Below are 23,232 nucleotides of genomic sequence, written 5' to 3'. Positions count from 1 at the left end.
TGAACACGATGGGAGACAGAGAGCTGGTTTCAAGTGCAGGGCTCAGCAGGTGTTTATTGTAAAGGACCACAGGTCCAGGGGCAGGCAGAAGATCAAAAAGGGTCCAAAAATGCAACAGGCAGGGAAAAGGCCGTGGTCCGGGAGATCAGGCAATAGGTTGATAACAGGAAATCCAATAGGCTAAGGTACAGGCAGGGAATAGGTTGATAACAGGAAATCCAATAGGCTAAGGTACAGGCAGGGAATAGGTTGATAACAGGAAATCCAATGGGCTAAGGTACAGGCAGGGAATAGGCAAAAGGCGTCGTTAGGGAGGCAGGCAAAAACTATCATACACGGGAGGAGTAAATTAAAGGAAACTCAGCGCTCCGAATAGCCGTGTGTCGCAAATCAAACATTACATCACAATGATGGGGGTGCAAAGAACTGAACTAAATAGAGTTTGATAATGACATACAGGTGTGTGAACAGGTGATCAGAATTCAGGTGACTGGGATCTGGAGAGTGAGCTGCGTTCAGGGGGATCTACGTGTTTGAGAGTGTGAGCTGGAAGCAGACGTTACACCATCCACCATTTTAATATTGGGCAAAACACAACCCAAAACACAACCAAAACAAACTGAAAAATCAATCAACGAGTTTGAGTCACAAGCTTGATGTAGTCGCTGCGTTCAAGGAATATCGGATCAAATACTCAACTTGTGACTACTTTAAGCCACTATGAGTGAATTGGTCAGAAAACATATGACTTCTTTAAATAGGGGGACTAGATACATAAAGTGCTTTCATTTTTCTAAATAATGAAACAGATATGTATGAAAATATCCTCAAATAAAAGGTGACATTATATACTGTCACCTCATATGAAACATTTGATCTGAAATCCAAAATGTTAGAGTTTAGAACCACATTTAAATTGTTATCTTCACTGTCAAAATAGCTATGGTGTGGACTGTATACTCAATACAATCTAAATCTGATACCTCACTGTCTGTCTTTTGACTGATACTGCTTTTAAACTGGTCTGGTCAGTCTACTCAAATATTTGTACTATATATGTTTCTATCTGCAGGTAACACATTGATAATTTGTAATTTATAATATGATACATTCATTTCTGAATAGATATGGAAGGTTTCATGACTGATATATCTGAATATGTTGAAGAAATATACTGCCACTATTTTCACCACCAAAGAATATCAGTGTGGTTTTAATATGATTTGACTCTTTGCAGGCTGTCAGGCTGTCTAGTCACAGAGGAAGGCTGTGCTTCTCTGGTCTCAGCTCTGAGGTCAAACCCCTCACACCTGAGAGAGCTGGACCTGAGCTACAATCACCCAGGAGACTCAGGAGTCAGACTGCTCTCTGCTGGACTGGAGGATCCACACTGCAGACTGGAGAAACTCAAGTATGTAGAGGGTTTATGTCAATGTTCATATCAGACATGTTTGACTTTTCAGGCTAGTTAATACAAACATTCTGACCACCACTTGGACAAAGCTATATGCTGTGTGTGTGTGTGTGTGTGTGTGTGTGTGTGTGAGAGTTCAGGTGTATCCCTCAATGACTGTCTGTTCTTCTGCTTACCGCTACAGTGTGGAACATGGTGGAGAGAACAGAATGAAACCTGGACTTAGAAAATGTGAGTGTTGACTGCTGTGAAGAATATGACTAAGAATAAGTCTTAATTCAAGTTAAGTCAAAGACCACCATCATTACTGACTTGGTCATATTAAATATCATCTGTAGTTCTACAGAAGCACAAATCAGGGACACCAACGTTTACAAAGAGTTGATGTGTGTGTGTGTGTGTGTGTGTGTGTGTGTGTGTGTGTGTGTGTGTGTGTGTGTGTGTGTGTGTGTGTGTGTGTGTGTGTGTGTGTGTGTGTGTGTGTGTGTGTGTGTGTGTGTGTGTGTGTGTGTAATTAATGTGAATAAGTGTGTATTATATTACCATACAGTATAACATATGATCATTCAACAAGTCTCAAGTTACCTTAACTTCTCCTTTTGATACCTAGAAACATCTACATTAAATGAATTAGTGAAAAGTGAGTTAACATTCTAATGTGAATGATGATGATTTCTAATATTGTGTCTGGTTTCATCCATCAGATGTCTGTGATCTCACACTGGACCTAAACACAGTACACAGACTCCTCTCTCTGTCTGAGGAGAACAGAAAGGTGACATGGAGGAGAGAGGAGCAGCCGTATCCTGATCACCCAGAGAGATTTGAGGACTGGGGACAGGTGCTGTGTAGAGAGGGTCTGACTGGGCGCTGTTACTGGGAGGTAGAGTGGAGTGGGATAATGGGGGCTGTTATAGGAGTGACATATAAAGGAATCAGCAGGAGAGGAGGGGTTAATGACTGTTGTCTTGGATACAATGACAAGTCCTGGAGTCTGGACTGCTCTGACAACAGTTACTCTGCCAGGCATAATCATATCTCCACTACCATAGACGTCCACCCCTCCAGATCCCACAGAGTAGGAGTGTATCTGGACTGGCCAGCCGGCACTCTGTCCTTCTATAGAGCCTCCTCTGACACACTGACCCACCTGATCACATTCACCTCCACATTCACTGAGCCCCTCTATCCAGGGTTTAGGGTTTATTATGTTGGCTCTTCAGTGTCCCTGGAATAATAACTGGACACACACACACACACACACACACACACACACACACACACACACACACACACACACACACACACACACACACATTCTGGACACACACACACACACACTGGACACACACACACACACACTGGACACACACACACACACACTGGACACACACACACACACTGGACACACACACACACTGGACACACACACACACACACACTGAACACACACACACACACACTGAACACAAACACACACTGAACACACACACACTGGACACACACACACTGGACACACACACACACTGGACACACACACACACTGGACACACACACACACACTGGACACACACGTACACTGGACACACACACACAAATACATTCTGGACACACACACACATACACAAACACATTCTGGACACACACACACTGGACACATACACACACACTGGACACACACAAACACACACTGAACACACACACACACTCAACACACACACACTGATCACAGACACTGGACACACATACACTCACTGGACACACACACACACACTGGACACACACACACACACTGGACACACACACACTGAACACACACACACACACTGAACACACACACACACACACTCTGAACACACACACACACACACCTGGAAACACACACACTGAAACACACACACACACACTCAATGGACACACACACACACACACACACACACACACACACACACACACACACACACACACACACACACACACTGGACACACACACACACACACTGAAACACACACACACTGGACACAGACACACACACTAGGCACACACACACACGCTGGCCACCCACTCAAACTGGACAAACACCCATACACACACACACTCACTCAAACGGACATACAAACACACTGGAAACACACTGGACACACACACACACACTGGACACACACACACACACTGGACACACACACACACTGGACACACACAAACACACTGGACACACACACACACACACACACACACACACACACACACACTGGACCCACTAGATAAACACACACACTCACTGGACACACACACTCACTGGACACACACACTGACACACACACTGACACACACACGCTTGACACACACACGCTTGATACACACACACAAACACACTGGATACACACACACAAACACACTGGATACAGATACACACACACACACACACACACACACACACACTGGATACACACACACACACACACACACTGGATACACACACACACACACACACTGGATACACACACACAAACACACTCTGGACACACACACACACACTGACACACATAACACTGAAACACACACAATTGACAAACACACACTGGAAGATGACACGTGTTAAATCAGTTTCTGGACCACAGGTTCTAGAACAGCTTCTATCCCAGTTCTATCTGCCTGTTAAATCAGTTTCTGGACCACAGGTACTAGAACAGCTTCTATCCCAGTTCTATCTGCCTGTTAAATCAGTTTCTGGACCACAGGTTCTAGAACAGCTTCTATCCCAGTTCTATCTGCCTGTTAAATCAGTTTCTGGACCACAGGTTCTAGAACAGCTTCTATCCCAGTTCTATCTGCCTGTTAAATCAGTTTCTGGACCACAGGTTCTAGAACAGCTTCTATCCCAGTTCTATCTGCCTGTTAAATCAGTTTCTGGACCACAGGTTCTAGAACAGCTTCTATCCCAGTTCTATCTGCCTGTTAAATCAGTTTCTGGACCACAGGTACTAGAACAGCTTCTATCCCAGTTCTATCTGCCTGTTAAATCAGTTTCTGGACCACAGGTTCTAGAACAGCTTCTATCCCAGTTCTATCTGCCTGTTAAATCAGTTTCTGGACCACAGGTTCTAGAACAGCTTCTATCCCAGTTCTATCTGCCTGTTAAATCAGTTTCTGGACCACAGGTTCTAGAACAGCTTCTATCCCAGTTCTATCTGCCTGTTAAATCAGTTTCTGGACCACAGGTTCTAGAACAGCTTCTATCCCAGTTCTATCTGCCTGTTAAATCAGTTTCTGGACCACAGGTACTAGAACAGCTTCTATCCCAGTTCTATCTGCCTGTTAAATCAGTTTCTGGACCACAGGTTCTAGAACAGCTTCTATCCCAGTTCTATCTGCCTGTTAAATCAGTTTCTGGACCACAGGTTCTAGAACAGCTTCTATCCCAGTTCTATCTGCCTGTTAAATCAGTTTCTGGACCACAGGTTCTAGAACAGCTTCTATCCCAGTTCTATCTGCCTGTTAAATCAGTTTCTGGACCACAGGTTCTAGAACAGCTTCTATCCCAGTTCTATCTGCCTGTTAAATCATCAACCTAGAAAAAGAAACGCACACCTTTAAAGGCGAGGTGCTGGCTAGCGGAGTAGAACACTAGAAAATAAAGGATAAGTTCAAGGAGAGGGGGTACAACAATGATCAGATTAATACTGCCATTGAGAAAATTCAAAACAAAACGAGACATGACCTTTTTCAAGGTCAGTCTCGCAAAAGACGCATTCTTGCGTTCTCACTACCCGCTACTCAAAGTGCTCTGAACAAATTAAAGGAATCGTTCACAAACATTGGCACATTCTGAAATATGATGATAGTCTCGTTAATGTGTTTTCTGACCTTCCCCTGGTCGTATTCTCGCGGGAAGAAATCTCAGAGACCAATTGGTACACTCTGATTTACCACCCCAAGATATTCCTGAACAACGTCTATTTGCGCCCATACTGGATGGAAATTACAAGTGTAATGGCTGTGCTCAATGTAATGGCACTTATAAATGTAGATCCTTCAAACACCCCCAAACAGGGAAATCTATCCCAATTAAAGGTGTTATTACGTGTTCCACTAAGGCAGTTATTTATCTTATCCTTGTCCTTGTGGTAAAAATTATGTGGGTAAAACAAAGCGTGAATTAAAAGTACGTATCTCAGAGCATCGTAGCACCATTAGGTGCAAAAACTTAACTTACCCAGTTGCGGCCCACTTTTTGGAAGCAAACCATCCGATTTCGTCTCTGCGTTATATTGGTATTGAACATGTCACCCTCCCGAGGAGAGGGGGTGACCTTGATAATTTATTGTTGAAACGAGAGGCTGCCTGGATCTTTAATTTAAAGACCCTTGCTCCCTTCGGTCTCAACATAGACTTTGATCTGAAGCCATTCTTGTGATTATTGTGATTTTGCCATTGTAATTGTTTGTTAGATACATTTTAGACTACAAATGCTATGATCGTATGCTATCCATTTGTTTGTCTTTTTGTATGTTCTTTGTATGCCATTTTTTTTAAATATTTGAGTTAACCAATGATATTAGGCCATACTTGGCCATGATTACAAACACCTGTGTGTCTCTTGACACTATATAAATGACTCATCTCGCAGTGTTTGATGATACCCTGATGAAGACAGCTTCGCTGTCGAAACGTTGGTGATTAAATTTTTGCATCTGAGCTCTTAGAGTGTGCGGCTTTCCTTTATTTTCTAGTGTTCTACTCCGCTAGCCAGCACCTCGCCTTTAAAGGTGTGCGTTTCTTTTTTCTAGAAGATACTCTACACCACCATTATTTAGGGAGGTCACATTGTAGATACACTACACCACCATTATTTAGGGAGGGTAACATTGTAGATACTCTACACCACCATTATTTAGGGAGGTCACATTGTAGATACTCTACACCACCATCTAGAATACAGTAGGACCTCTTTCCATTTGTCCTATTGAAACACACAGAAAACTATAGTATTTAGCCTAAAGCAGCATATGATTTTACAGTAGACTATAGATGTAGGCTACTGTATAGTCACATGGCTCAGTGTTAAAATGTTAGAGCAGCCCATTGGTCTGAACAAATCCTCTTAGTGAATGTCCCTTATTGAGAAAGAATTATCAAAATGTATGAGAATACTGTATTTTGAAATGCAAATACTATTGAGTCTGTAGACAAATTGAAATGTTGATTCGGTCAGTGGATCTGCGTGAGGGATGCATCAAATGAATTAAGGCATTTTGGAGGGGTTGAATGTTGCACCATTGATAAAGCAGATCAACTGAGCTAGGGTTAGAGTAAGGAAGAAAACTACAAAATGGCGCCATATTTGTAGTTCACAACTCTTCTGGTTTCTGTAACAATGTCAGTTGTTGTCTTAAGCCTGACTAACCGATGTCTTTATATAGCCTTGCTACTCTTATTTTCAAATGTATTTTTACTGTTGTTTTATTTCTTTACTTACACACACACACACACACACACACACACACACACACACACACACACACACACACACACACACACACACACACACACACACACACACACACACACACTGCCTTTTTTTTCGCACTATTGGTTAGAGCCTGTAAGTGAGCATTTCACTCTAAGGTCTGTTGCATTCGGCACACGTGACAAATAAACTTTGATTTGATTTGAGACCTATTTATTAACATAAAGTCCACCACTGTAAGAGTCCTCAGTTGTAGTGAGAACATTGTGTCATATGTTTAAGGGGGGTTTCATGACTGTGATTCCAAAATGTTCCAATGCTGAGGAACTGTGTGTCATTTTTTTCCCAGTACGGGAAAATAAAAATGTATGAAATGTATGCATTCACTACTGTAAGTCGCTCTGGATAAGAGCGTCTGCTAAATGACTAAAATGTAAATGTAAAACTGAAATGGTTTGAATACACCTGGGCTTTCTGTGAAGAACTACAACTCCATGTTTCGCGTCCAGCGACGGCAACCGGAAATGGCGCCGGAATTGTAGTTCTAACCCCTTTGTGGTTTAGTGGAAAGAGGAGGAAGGGAAGCGCTACAAGGTACACAATAGTAAATGTTGGTAGACAGAAGGTGCTCTTTGGTAAAAGGGGTGAGTTGGTCATCAAAAAGAAAGGAGGACCAAGGCACTCTTCATATAATTGATTAAAATGCCTTTATTAGTATGGCAGGTTCAATAGAAACAATGTTTTTGTTTAGAATAATTATTTATTAAATGTGCTACTTTGACCCCACCATGGCCTCCAGTCTCCCCTCTCCTGCAAAGTGAATTTATCTGAAATGACAAGGCTTGATCTCTGAATGTGTTTCTCTGTAGGCTACATACTGAAACCTTAAAGCTACAATCCTTAGTTACTAATTCCATTATTGGACGGTTAAATTTTGCGGGTGCCAGGCAGTATCAGCTGCAGAAGTTATTAATTTATTTAAAGATGACAATGGTGATCTAGATATTCACATGACAATATTTACACAATAATCTACATTGATGATGGTGATCTAGATATTCACATGACAATATTTACACAATAATCTACATTGATGATGGTGATCTAGATATTTAAATTACAATATTTGCAAAATAATCTAAATTGAGTTGCCTAGTTAAATAAAGGTTAAATAAAATATATTTACAAACTCCACAACTAACAGGTCAATGAAAAGACAATACTTTGGAGGAAGCAAACCTGTCTATTCCATTAGACTCTTGGGGTATATCAGGCTCAAGTCAGGGTCTCCTCACCATCACATCAATAGTAAATGACATGCAACAATGGCCTGTATCACATCTAACAATTAAACAGAAATGTGCTTCTTTCAACCCCAAAAGAGCAATAAAACATACCATTATAAACAAAGGGCAGGAATACAATGAGATCAATTAAAAAGCAATGGACATGTTAAAAACAACACACCATCAGCCTCATTAATCTATTCCTCCATCAATATCACCATCGTTGTTGTAGTCATCACCATCAGCCTCATTAATCTATTCCTCCATCAATATCACCATCGTTGTTGTAGTCATCACCCTCAGCCTCATTCATCTATTCCTCCATCAATATCACCATTGTTGTTGTAGTCATCACCCTCAGCCTCATTCATCTATTCCTCCATCAATATCACCATTGTTGTTGTAGTCAACACCCTCAGCCTCATTCATCTATTCCTCCATCAATATCACCATCGTTGTCATCGTCATCATCGGCATCATAATAGTCATCCTCCTCCTCTTCATAGTTTCTGCCCTCAATAAAAGCCCTTCTGAACGATTCACATTGTCCTTCTGCGTGCTGTAGCTCATCAAGCTTTCCAGCAAGGACAGCTCTTTCCCCAAGACAACATCCATCTTGCTCTGTGTAATGTTGTAAGGCCTCCACGATCAGTTCCTGCTCTGTGTAATGTTGTAAGGCCTCCACGATCAGTTCCTGCTCTGTGTAATGTTGTAAGGCCTCCACGATCAGTTCCTGCTCTGTGTAATGTTGTAAGGCCTCCACGATCAGTTCCTGCTCTGTGTAATGTTGTAAGGCCTCCACGATCAGTTCCTGCTCTGTGTAATGTTGTAAGGCCTCCACGATCAGTTCCTGCTCTGTGTAATGTTGTAAGGCCTCCACAATCAGTTCCTGCTCTGTGTAATGTTGTAGGGCCTCCACGATCAGTTCCTGCTCTGTGTAATGTTGTAAGGCCTCCACGATCAGTTCCTGCTCTGTGTAATGTTGTAAGGCCTCCACGATCAGTTCCTGCTCTGTGTAATGTTGTAAGGCCTCCACGATCAGTTCCTGCTCTGTGTAATGTTGTAAGGCCTCCACGATCAGTTCCTGCTCTGTGTAATGTTGTAAGGCCTCCACGATCAGTTCCTGCTCTGTGTAATGTTGTAAGGCCTCCACGATCAGTTCCTGCTCTGTGTAATGTTGTAAGGCCTCCACGATCAGTTCCTGCTCTGTGTAATGTTGTAAGGCCTCCACGATCAGTTCCTGCTCTGTGTAATGTTGTAAGGCGTCCACGATCAGTTCCTGCTCTGTGTAATGTTGTAAGGCCTCCACGATCAGTTCCTGCTCTGTGTAATGTTGTAAGGCCTCCACGATCAGTTCCTGCTCTGTGTAATGTTGTAAGGCCTCCACGATCAGTTCCTGCTCTGTGTAATGTTGTAAGGCCTCCATGATCAGTTCCTGCTCTGTGTAATGTTGTAAGGCCTCCACGATCAGTTCCTGCTCTGTGTAATGTTGTAAGGCCTCCACGATCATTTCCTGCTCATGTGAGTAGAACATCTTGGCAGTGAAGACATCATCCTCAATCTACCGCTTCTCTTCACAAAGAGCACCAAGAGCCTTAGCTTGAGGTGCACCTCCCCATCATCCTCTGCTCCTCCTGGTCTCCAGGACCAATCAGTGCTGTCCACCTGCACTGCATCCTCATACACCAGGGCCTGTAGGAGCTGTGAGGACAAACCTCGTCTCCTCAGGTTGTAGTCCTTCACATGTGTTTTTATGCTACTACCGACCGTGGCCTTTTGGACAGGCAGTTGGCAATACCTTGACCATCTATTGATAACAGATAATCAATACCTTGACCATCTATTGATAACAGATAATCAATACCTTGACCATCTATTGATAACAGATAATCAATACCTTGACCATCTATTGATAACAGATAATCAATACCTTGACCATCTATTGATAACAGATAATCAATACCTTGACCATCTATTGATAACAGATAATCAATACATTGACCATCTATTGATAACAGATAATCAATACCTTGACCATCTATTGATAACAGATAATCAATACCTTGACCATCTATTTATAACAGATAATCAATACCATGACCATCTATTGATAACAGATAATCAATACCTTGACCATCTATTGATAACAGATAATCAATACCTTGACCATCTATTGATAACAGATAATCAATACCTTGACCATCTATTTATAACAGATAATCAATACCTTGACCATCTATTGATAACAGATAATCAATACCTTGACCATCAATTAATAACAGATAATCAATAACTTGACCATCAATTAATAACAGATAATCAATACCTTGACCATCTATTGATAACAGATAATCAATACCTTGACCATCAATTAATAACAGATAATCAATACCTTGACCATCGATTGATAACATATAATCAATACCTTGACCATCTATTGATAACAGATAATCAATACCTTGACCATCTATTAATAACAGATAATCAATACCTTGACCATCTATTAATAACAGATAATCAATACCTTGACCATCGATTGATAACAGATAATCTGTCACAGCTGTTGAAAGGAGTAGACCAAGGTGCAGCGTGGAAGATGTTCATCTTGTATTTATTTTACTCAGAACACTCTGACAATCAAACAAAACGACAGCAAAACAGTTCTGTCAGGTTTCACCAACTAAACAGAAAATAACTACCCACAAGGACAAAGGAAAAACAGGCTGCCTAAGTATGGCTTCCAATCAGAGACAACGAAAGACACCTGCCTCTGATTGGAAACCATACCCGGCCAAAACATAGAAAATAAAACATAGATTGCCCACCCACCTATCACACCCTGGCCTAGCTAAACAGAGAAAACACAGCTCTCCTAGGTCAGAGTGTGACATAATCAATACCTTGACCATCTATTGATAACAGATAATACAGACAGAAAATATGTTAAAGGTAATCCAATCTAAATAAAAATACATAAAAAATGACCTAAAGCTGCTATAAAATTACTCTGATTACCATCCAACAATAGATCATTAGCAACAGAAACCAAGTTCAGATACAAATAAACATTATTATTGTGTTTGACCACCCAGAATTATCATAGAACTGATATGAGCTGACTTGTTCCTATTGTTGAATATATATCTATAACCTGCATATTTTCAGGCCACAGAGGAACCTCCGTTCTAGCAGCAGACTGAAGGTTCCCTCCAGATTGGTCCTCAATCTGTTCCTCTGCAGTCTGTGGAGTGCAGTCTGGAAGAGACTGCTGGTGGGGGACCATCAATCTGTTCCTCTGCAGTCTGTGGAGTGCAGTCTGGAAGAGACTGCTGGTGGGGGACCATCAATCTGTTCCTCTGCAGTCTGTGGAGTGCAGTCTGGAAGAGACTGCTGGTGGGGGACCATCAATCTGTTACTCTGCAGTCTGTGGAGTGCAGTCTGGAAGAGACTGCTGGTGGGGGACCATCAATCTGTTACTCTGCAGTCTGTGGAGTGCAGTCCGGAAGCGACTGCTGGTTTGGGCCCATCGATGGAGGATGCTGTTCTTCCTCTCCATCGTCTTCAGTTTTCTGTCATCAGAAAGGTTCTAAATACTTTGACCAGGGAGATCAATTATATTCATTGATCTAACAATTACACTGTTAAAAACTGAGGAAGTACCTATCGAACTGCACAAGCTGAAAAACAGCTGTTCCATCTCCACTTTCCTGCTGTGCCCTGAAAATAAAACATGGATTACAGAGGGCATACAATAATGCATGTCGAAAAATAACAACTTTGTTTAGTCATTTGAAATGAATTACATACATGGCAATTGTATGTTGCTGGAGCATTGCAACATATTGCTCCTCCCAGCACAGAGCAGGTTTTTGCCTCTCAAGGGTGACACTGACATTCCTGCCCCAATCCCTAATGGTGTCCAGTGTTGTTCCTACAACATAACAACACTGACATTCCTGCCCCAATCCCTAATGGTGTCCAGTGTTGTTCCTACAACATAACAACACTGACATTCCTGCCCCAATCCCTAATGGTGCCCAGTGTTGTTCCTACAACATAACAACACTGACATTCCTGCCCCAATCCCTAATGGTGTCCAGTGTTGTTCCTAAAACATAACAACACTGACATTCCTGCCCCAATCCCTAATGGTGTCCAGTGTTGTTCCTACAACATAACAACACTGACATTCCTGCCCCAATCCCTAATGGTGTCCAGTGTTGTTCCTACAACATAACAACACTGACATTCCTGCCCCAATCCCTAATGGTGTCCAGTGTTGTTCCTACAACATAACAACACTGACATTCCTGCCCCAATCCCTAACGGTGTCCAGTGTTGTTCCTAAAACATAACAACACTGACATTCCTGCCCCAATCCCTAACGGTGTCCAGTGTTGTTCCTACAACATAACAACACTGACATTCCTGCCCCAATCCCTAATGGTGTCCAGTGTTGTTCCTACAACATAACAACACTGACATTCCTGCCCCAATCCCTAATGGTGTCCAGTGTTGTTCCTACAACATAACAACACTGACATTCCTGCCCCAATCCCTAACGGTGTCCAGTGTTGTTCCTAAAACATAACAACAGTGACAGATGTGACAACATTTCTAATCAATACTGAAATTCTATGCTTAGATTATTGATACAATGGTTTACCTGGAAGAGACTGTGCAATTTCTTCCATTTCCCTTTTTGCCTCTGTTGCAACTTCTGTTGCTGGGGAAACCCTCTATGGCAGAGAGTCCACTACATCAAAACAACAGGAAATGTTAATTCAATTCAGGAAAGTTTCTCTAAAAAGTTATGGACAAAATGTTCATGTTAAAACTATTGTTGGAGAAACTGCTTTTCAAATGTTAAAGTCAATGAGATCTTGAATTAAAAAGGTTAATTACTTGCACATGTAGCTGCATCTGGAATCAATGTCCTCCATGAAGATGAGACTGATGTTCTGGCCTCTCATCCCCTCCTTCATCTCTCAGCAGGTTCACTGCATCTGGCATCAATGTCCTCCATGAAGATGAGGTTGATGTTCTGGCCTCTCATCCCCTCCTTCATCTCTCAGCAGGTTCACTGCATCTGGCATCAATGTCCTCCATGAAGATGAGGTTGATGTTCTGGCCTCTCATCCCCTCCTTCATCTCTCAGCAGGTTCACTGCATCTGGCATCAATGTCCTCCATGAAGATGAGGTTGATGTTCTGGCCTCTCATCCCCTCCTTCATCTCTCAGCAGGTTCACTGCATCTGGCATCAATGTCCTCCATGAAGATGAGGTTGATGTTCTGGCCTCTCATCCCCTCCTTCATCTCTCAGCAGGTTCACTGCATTTGACAAACTACAGAAGAAGTACATCATTATCTGCACTAAATAACTAAATACAATTTACTAAATTAACTCAATTAATCAACACTGAAATAAAATACTGAAAAAGAAACTGAAAAAAACTCCTTATTACTGCATCCCACCTTTCACCCTTTTTCATGTTCAGGAAGTGAAGCGGGTGGTCATGCTGGCAGGAAACCCCAACACGCCTGTCTCCTACAATTTCCTTGTTTTGGGTTTGGACCTGATGGCATTGCCTGCTTGAAATCCATGGCAACCCTAAAATATCTATAATAATATAAAGCACAATACAAGTATTATGTACTGAAATGCTTCCTTGCAGGTTAACCTCTTGACAATACAACAACAATAGAACAAGTCAGTAGCTAAGTTAATAAAAAAAGTAATACAATAGTAATAAACCCTTCATTCATCAGTACCCTGAACAAAGCTGGGTGTTTCTGGGATAGAGGGTTGATATTAAAGTCAGTACTACAATAGTAATAAACCCTTCATTCATCAGTACCCTGAACATAGCTGGGTGTTTCTGGGATAGAGGGTTGATATAAAAGTCTATATATTAAGATGTAAGCAATACAATAAGCAATACCCCAAGGCTATATGAATATAAAGAGACATGAGACAAAACAATCATAATGAATCAGATTACATGGAGAGGGGGGACCTGATCCTAGATCATAATGAATCAGATTACATGGAGAGGGGGGACCTGATCCTAGATCATAATGAATCAGATTACATGGAGAGGGGGGGACCTGATCCTAGATCATAATGAATCAGATTACATGGAGAGGGGGGGACCTGATCCTAGATCATAATGAATCAGATTACATGGAGAGGGGGGACCTGATCCTATGTCATAATGAATCAGATTACATGGAGAGGAGGACCTGATCCTAGATCATAATGAATCAGATTACATGGAGAGGAGGGACCTGATCCTAGATCATAATGAATCAGATTACATGGAGAGGGGGGACCTGATCCTAGATCATAATGAATCAGATTACATGGAGAGGGGGACCTGATCCTAGATCATAATGAATCAGATTACATGGAGAGGGGGGACCTGATCCTAGATCATAATGAATCAGATTACATGGAGAGGAGGACCTGATCCTAGATCATAATGAATCAGACTACATGGAGAGGGGGACCTGATCCTAGATCATAATGAATCAGATTACATGGAGAGGGGGACCTGATCCTAGATCATAATGAATCAGATTACATGGAGAGGGGGACCTGATCCTGATCCTGATTCCTCCTTTGAGACACTGCCTTTATGAATAAGGAATGCTGTTGTAAAGTCTAGTTACAGCAGGTGTTTACTGCCATCTAGTGGAAGATACCAATAAAACACTTTATTATCAGGGTGGGGAGACGGCTGAGTGCAGGATCCATGGTGAGATGACAAAAGAGGAAAACACACTACATGGAGAGAAGTACAAATAAAGTATTTCTGAACAATAAAGGACAGAGTAAGATAATGAATACCTGGAATTACATATTATTACTAGTAAGTAGATCTCTTCTGTCATCATTATTTACCCATACACCAGTGACGTGCGAATTGACGTGTTTCCTCATATGAAAATGAAAGTAACTGTGGTTACAAAATGTAGCGCACATTTCTCTGCAACATTAGAAGCAGGATAAATGTGTTGATTTGAAGGACAGACGTACAGACTCTGGTAAGTCTTGGCTACATATAACTATTATAAAGTTAGGTCGTAGTCAGACATTCAATAGACAGAGTAGGCTTGAGATATGATTATTTATCATGCTGACCAACCTGGGCCCGTTTTCCACGATGGAATTTAGGCTTAACGCTGGAAACGCATAAGAAGTGGTAAATGATAATTAACAAAATACAGTGTTGAGTAAACGCTATTTTACAAATAAAAAGGTGTGTAAGTGCGTTTACCCTCCACCACATCCCCGTTGATGTGGTGTGCAGCGTAGAGTGTATAGTCATTTAGTCTCTATAGACCAGGTGGCCAGTTGGTGAGAAACTGTTCAGATGGGGTGGTTTAGACCACTGCACCACCCAGGAGGTGACTGAAAGTAAATATGTGATTTTGTACAGGATCCATTTTGAGATGACAGAGCAGAAAACACTATATGGACAATACTGACAAATAAAGTAAGTATTTCTGAACAATAATCTATTCTAATGGACAGAGTAAGAGAATGAATACTAGGAATGAGATATTACTAGTTAGTAGAACTGCTACTTGAGCTGAGTTGCTGACAGACAGCAGTTTTCAAAGTGGAAACTAATCAGTAGGTCTACATGTTATCAGTAAAACGTCTGGTAAAGATGGCGGAGGAGCTTTTACATTATATGGTTTTATGTTTATCTCAGGGTTTCTCATCCTTTGGTTCTTATCCAGCACGTACACACCTTACAGGGGAAAAACACAACTAAACCTGATTTCGAGTAAATTATAAGTTTAGCTAAAATAATGTAAGAGAGATGTCTTGAAGAAGGACTATAACATTTTTTAAGCAAGATTCAGAACAATGTCACGTTACTGCTGTCTCATGTAACTGACTGTTAGCCCCACCCTCTGGTTACTGTTGTTATGTGAAGGGTGACTCCTTGACTACAGTTGAAACTGACTGTTAGCCCCACCCTCTGGTTACTGTTGTTATGTGAAGGGTGACACCTTGACTACAGTTGAAACTGACTGTTAGCTCCACCCTCTGGTTACTGTTGTTATGTGAAGGGTGACTCCTTGACTACAGTTGAAACTGACTGTTAGCTCCACCCTCTGGTTACTGTTGTTATGTGAAGGGTGACTCCTTGACTACAGTTGAAACTGACTGTTAGCTCCACCCTCTGGTTACTGTTGTTATATGAAGGGTGACACCTTGACTACAGTTGAAACTGACTGTTAGCTCCACCCTCTGGTTACTGTTGTTATGTGAAGGGTGACTCCTTGACTACAGTTGAAACTGACTGTTAGCTCCACCCTCTGGTTACTGTTGTTATATGAAGAGTGACTCCTTGACTACAGTTGAAACTGAATATAAGAAAGTATCTGTACAGGGTCATTTTGAGATGACAGAGCAGCTCATAGTTTAACCTCTAAACTGCAACTCAGTTTCCAAGTAAAGTGAGTATTTCAGGTTAATAATGTAGAATAAAGTAGAGGGAACATTTGGAATCCACTAAACTAGTGTAGGAGTGCTGCTGAGTCATTCCTACCATGTGGTGTCTTTTCTGTCCCCGGGAAAAATCAGTTCTTATTTAGTGTAAAATGTGGATTCAAAAAGGCTTTAAATATCAGGTGTCCTTTACCTTATAAACACCAAAATATGGATCCTGAAAGGGAATGTTATGCATTTTAACACTTTTTGTCAGAAGATGTAGGCGTTTTTGTCCCCAGGTGTTATTTATCAACTTCTACAATAAATATAAGCCATAAAATAACAAAATGTTAAACTGTTTCTTCATTATTTTATAGTCCTAGTTGAAGTCTCTTTCATCAATGACTTTTTCATGATTATTGTATTTATCTATCCATAGGGGAAGCCTGGGTAACTGAAATGTCTGAGCTTTTTCAACAGTGTAACTATGAACATCTGTACCAAAACCAAATGAAGGGAGACATAGATATGATTAAAAAACAACTGTTGATGCGACATGAAAAAAGATGGGTGGAGGAGATGAATCATCAACCCAAATTGAGAACCTTTTGTTTGATTCAGGGTGAATTGGTGTGTGAGAGATATATTATGTATAACCTACCTAAAAGCAAGAGATCTCTATGTGCACAGGGAAGATCAGGGATATTGTCTCTGTGTATTGAAACAGGTCAGATCAGGGATATTGCCTCTGCGTATTGAAACAGTTCAGATCAGGGATATTTCCTCTGCGTATTGAAACAGTTCAGATCAGGGATATTGTCTCTGCGTATTGAAACAGTTCAGATCAGGGATATTTCCTCTGACTATTGAAACAGGTCAGATCAGAGATATTGTCTCTGAGTATTGAAACAGGTCAGATCAGGGATATTGTCTCTGAGTATTGAAACAGATTATTTCAGGGATATTGTCTCTGTGTATTGAAACAGGTACAATCATGGATATTGCCTCTGAGTATTGAAACAGGTAAGATCAGGGATATTTTCTCTGAGTATTGATACAGGTCAGTATTGTGGTGAAATGGAGGAAAGACTATGTAACTATTGTGACCTTAAAGAAATAGAGAATTAAACTGATTTAATCCTCTATTTCCTTTTCTACCATGACATACGCTTGCTCTTATTCCAGAAAGACCACCAGATATACCCTGGCAGTATGTGATGAGTGATGAGGAGAAATTGAAATGTTTTTTTTGTCCATTGTGTATTTCCGTTTGTGGAATATTTAGATAAATCCTGGAATATAAGAAAAATGTTTACCTATAATTAAATTGTAAAAATATTTAGCTTCTGCGTGGTAAATGGTACATGTGTATATAGATTGTGTATAGACTTGTCTCCCATATGAGTCTTCTATGTGGTAAATGGTATGTGTATATATAGATTGTGTATAGGTTTGTCTCCCATATGAATCTTCTATGTGGTAAATGGTATGTGTGTATATAGATTGTGTATAGACTTGTCTCCCATATGAATCTTCTATGTGGTAAATGGTATGTGTATATAGATTGTGTATAGACTTGTCTCCCATATGAATCTTCTCTTTGTGTCAGACTGGGTTCAAATTCCTTCTGTTTATTTTTTTCTGTATTTATTTATCTGTATATGTTATGTATGTATATATATACAGTATGTATATATGTATGTATGTGTATATATACAGTGTGTATGTATGTATGTGTATATATACAGTGTGTATATATGTATATTATTGTTCTGCTCTAGGGATATAATTATTGTTTGCATCACCTTATTTACTATTATGTATTGATTTTTACCTTATTTTTTTTCACTATTCATGCGATGCCCAATGCAGAGAACACCGGAAGGAGAATTATCATTTAATTACCACAGTCAATTATTGTAATGTTTGTTTATGTGGCAATTAACCCCATAAGGGATGGGTTGCCAGTTGGCGATTTGACACGGAAATAAAATATCATTCATTCATTTGTTCATTCATTTGTTCATTCATATTATTTAATTTAAGTTTTTCTGTGTCCCCCTAATATCACTTACACCCTGTTAGTTTGTTGTAATTCCTAGAGCAAAACAGAGAACACCATCATGTTCGTACGAGTCTCAGCTTTCAATAGAGTGGTACCATAATAGTTTGTTGGCCAAACCATTCAGACTCTACACACGATTTTGTGAGAAGACAGATTAGTCTGACAAACACCACTCTAGCTCTGACAACTAGATCATAGTGAATCAGATTACATGTAGAGGGGGGACCTGATCCTAGATCATAATGAATCAGATTACATGGAGAGGGGGACCTGATCCTATATCATAATGAATCAGATTACATGGAGAGGAGGGGGGACCTGATCCTATATCATAATGAATCAGATTACATGGAGAGGGGGGACCTGATCCTAGATCAGCTCTGAGACACTTCCTTTATGAATTAGGCCCCAGGAGTCACCAGGACCAACTTTAAATTGCTCTGGATAAGAGCGTCTGCTCAATGACTAAAATGTAAAATGAGTCACCAGGACAGGCATTGACAGGACGGTCACAGCCACACGTTCACTGGTGAGGTAGGACACAAGATAACTGATAGATAGGAACAACAGTAATGATACATGGTTAGGTAGGACACAAGATAACTGTTAGATAGGAACAACAGTAATGATACATGGTTAGGTAGGACACAAGATAACTGTTAGATAGGAACAACAGTAATGATACATGGTTAGGTAGGACACAAGATAACTGTTAGATAGGAACCACAGTAATGATACATGGTTAGGTAGGACACAAGATAACTGTTAGATAGGAACAACAGTAATGATACATGGTTAGGTAGGACACAAGATAACTGTTAGATAGGAACAACAGTAATGATACATGGTTAGATAGGACACAAGATAACTGTTAGATAGGAACAACAGTAATGATACATGGTGAGGTAGGACACAATATAACTGTTAGATAGGAACAACAGTAATGATACATGGTTAGGTAGGACACAAGATAACTGTTAGATAGGAACAACAGTAATGATACATGGTTAGGTAGGACACAATATAACTGTTAGATAGGAACAACAGTAATGATACATGGTGAGGTAGGACACAAGATAACTGTTAGATAGGAACAACAGTAATGATACATGGTTAGGTAGGACACAAGATAACTGTTAGATAGGAACAACAGTAATGATACATGGTGAGGTAGGACACAAGATAACTGTTAGATAGGAACAACAGTAATGATACATGGTTAGGTAGGACACAAGATAACTGTTAGATAGGAACAACAGTAATGATACATGGTGAGGTAGGACACAAGATAACTGTTAGATAGGAACAACAGTAATGATACATGGTTAGATAGGACACAAGATAACTGTTAGATAGGAACAACAGTAATGATACATGGTTAGGTAGGACACAAGATAACTGTTAGATAGGAACAACAGTAATGATACATGGTTAGGTAGGACACAAGATAACTGTTAGATAGGAACAACAGTAATGATACATGGTGAGGTAGGACACAATATAACTGTTAGATAGGAACAACAGTAATGATACATGGTTAGGTAGGACACAAGATAACTGTTAGATAGGAACAACAGTAATGATACATGGTGAGGTAGGACACAAGATAACTGTTAGATAGGAACAACAGTAATGATACATGGTTAGATAGGACACAAGATAACTGTTAGATAGGAACAACAGTAATGATACATGGTTAGGTAGGACACAAGATAACTGTTAGATAGGAACAACAGTAATGATACATGGTTAGGTAGGACACAAGATAACTGTTAGATAGGAACAACAGTAATGATACATGGTTAGGTAGGACACAAGATAACTGTTAGATAGGAACAACAGTAATGATACATGGTTAGGTAGAACATAAGATAACTGTTAGATAGGAACAACAGTAATGATACATGGTTAGGTAGGACACAAGATAACTGATAGATAGGAACAACAGTAATGATACATGGTTAGGTAGGACACAAGATAACTGTTAGATAGGAACAACAGTAATGATACATGGTTAGGTAGGATACAAGATAACTGTTAGATAGGAACAACAGTAATGATACATGGTGAGGTAGGACACAAGATAACTGTTAGATAGGAACAACAGTAATGATACATGGTTAGGTAGGACACAAGATAACTGTTAGATAGGAACAACAGTAATGATACATGGTTAGATAGGACACAATATAACTGTTAGATAGGAACAACAGTAATGATACATGGTTAGGTAGGACACAAGATAACTGTTAGATAGGAACAACAGTAATGATACATGGTTAGATAGGACACAAGATAACTGTTAGATAGGAACAACAGTAATGATACATGGTTAGGTAGGACACAAGATAACTGTTAGATAGGAACAACAGTAATGATACATGGTTAGGTAGGACACAAGATAACTGTTAGATAGGAACAACAGTAATGATACATGGTTAGGTAGGACACAAGATAACTGTTAGATAGGAACAACAGTAATGATACATGCCCTCAATGTGAAGTGACATTAAACCATAAATACAGAGCACAAGTACAATCCTTTTTATATAAACTTTTAAGGTAGTAAGAAAATAAACATTCACTTAATATTTCAATAAAGAAGTCAATTAATCACCTGCTAGCAATAGCTAGCGTGACATTACAGTGCACTGATTGACGGTGCTAGTTAACTCGTCATTAACATGGCTAGCCAAGCCAGCAGACACTTGATAAACTTGCAGAAATATGCTTTAAATACACAATAAATATATACATAGTCACATTCACTATTGACTTTGTGATATATGAACCAGTGTTCCAGATACACTATAGTGTTATACAGTTTTAAACAGTTTTTATGTCCAGCAGAAGGAGACGTCCTCTCAGAATATCTCTGACTGAACAGCAGGCAGACCAACTTTCCAAATAGGGGAGAAGCACTCAAAACCCTCTACTTGTTCTTTCAAGGAAAATAATACAGAAATGGTAAGTCTGAAGACCTCTCGTATTAACAACCTTACTACAATGGCAGCAAATATTTTTTTATGAATTCGACAACACATAATGAAAGGAAACGTTATTAATATCACCCCTCTTTCTGAGGTGAATGGTTTCCCCCACTACTCTCCCGGAACTGCGGTGTTCTCTGATATCCCGTTCACGAGTATCCCTGTAGCCATAAATAAACAGAATATTCCTCATTTCAATTCAAATGGGTTAAATTAAATAGTAACGTTAACTGAAATCTGGACACTGACTGTAGGCCTATAATCTAATATAATATTAACTGAAATCTGGACACTGACTGTAGTGACTGTAGGCCTATAATCTAATATAATATTAACTGAAATCTGGACACTGACTGTAGGTCTATAATCTAATAAAATATGAACTGAAATCTGGACACTGACTGTAGACCTATAATCTAATATAATATGAACTGAAATCTGGACACTGACTGTAGTGACTGTAGGCCTATAATCTAATATAATATTAACTGAAATCTGGACACTGACTGTAGGTCTATAATCTAATAAAATATGAACTGAAATCTGGACACTGACTGTAGGTCTATAATCTAATATAATATTAACTGTAGAATTATGCATTTCTTGAATTTAAATGAAACAACAAATGATAATTTAGGGGTGGATAAATATTATTTATTTCAGTATCTCTTGAGATAATGTGAATGAGAGTGTAAGGTGTTATCTTTTACAATATGATGCAAGCAGACAGTATTTTCAACCTTATCAGAAACGTGTTTCATCGTTTTCTCAGCTTTTCATTTCCTTAAAACCCTTCAGACTGATGAGATATGGACATTTTGCACAGGACCAGTCTTTCCACTGTTCTGGAGTTATTGCGTTTTCTCCCCGGTCCCTAAACTAAACGTCAATTTTACTAGTGTTAACTAGTAGATAACTAATGCATTCATTCTATCAATGTAAATTATTATTCTGGAGAGCACTACTTTATTTAGTCTATCAATGTAGAACATTATTCTGGAGAGAACTACTTTATTTAGTCTATCAATGTAAAACATCATTCTGGAGAGAACTACTTTATTTAGTCTATCAATGTAAAACATTATTCTGGAGAGAACTACTTTATTTAGTCTATCAATGTAAAACATTATTCTGGAGAGAACTAGTTTATTTAGTCTATCAATGTAAAACATTATTCTGGAGAGAACTACTTTATTTAGTCTTCTGGGGCAACAATTTATGCCAGAAGAGAAGCTGCATGTATCAAACTATAATTGACAAACAAATGGCCTACGAAATGTTGAAAATGATAAGCAGAAATGTATCTAAATTGTAGTCAGCAGGCTATACAGTCCAGTACAGAGTATCAAACCACACAGGTAGCCTACTTTTTGAATTAGATTTTTTTGACAATCAGATGAAAACTTAATATGTGAACAGCCTGAGCAGACAGCAGAAACAACAGTAAATGGGTAAGATGTGTACATGCATCAATTTAAAAACAGAATATTTGAGTACCCCGAATAAAAGCGGGATATTGGTGTGCATGTAAACGTGGTCACTGTTGTTGAAAAGTC

The sequence above is a fragment of the Salmo salar genome, unplaced genomic scaffold (genome assembly GCF_905237065.1).
Source record: "Salmo salar unplaced genomic scaffold, Ssal_v3.1, whole genome shotgun sequence".
Classification (NCBI taxonomy): domain Eukaryota; kingdom Metazoa; phylum Chordata; class Actinopteri; order Salmoniformes; family Salmonidae; genus Salmo; species Salmo salar.
The sequence above is the reverse complement of the archived record's forward strand: the minus strand, read 5'-3'. Positions refer to the sequence as shown.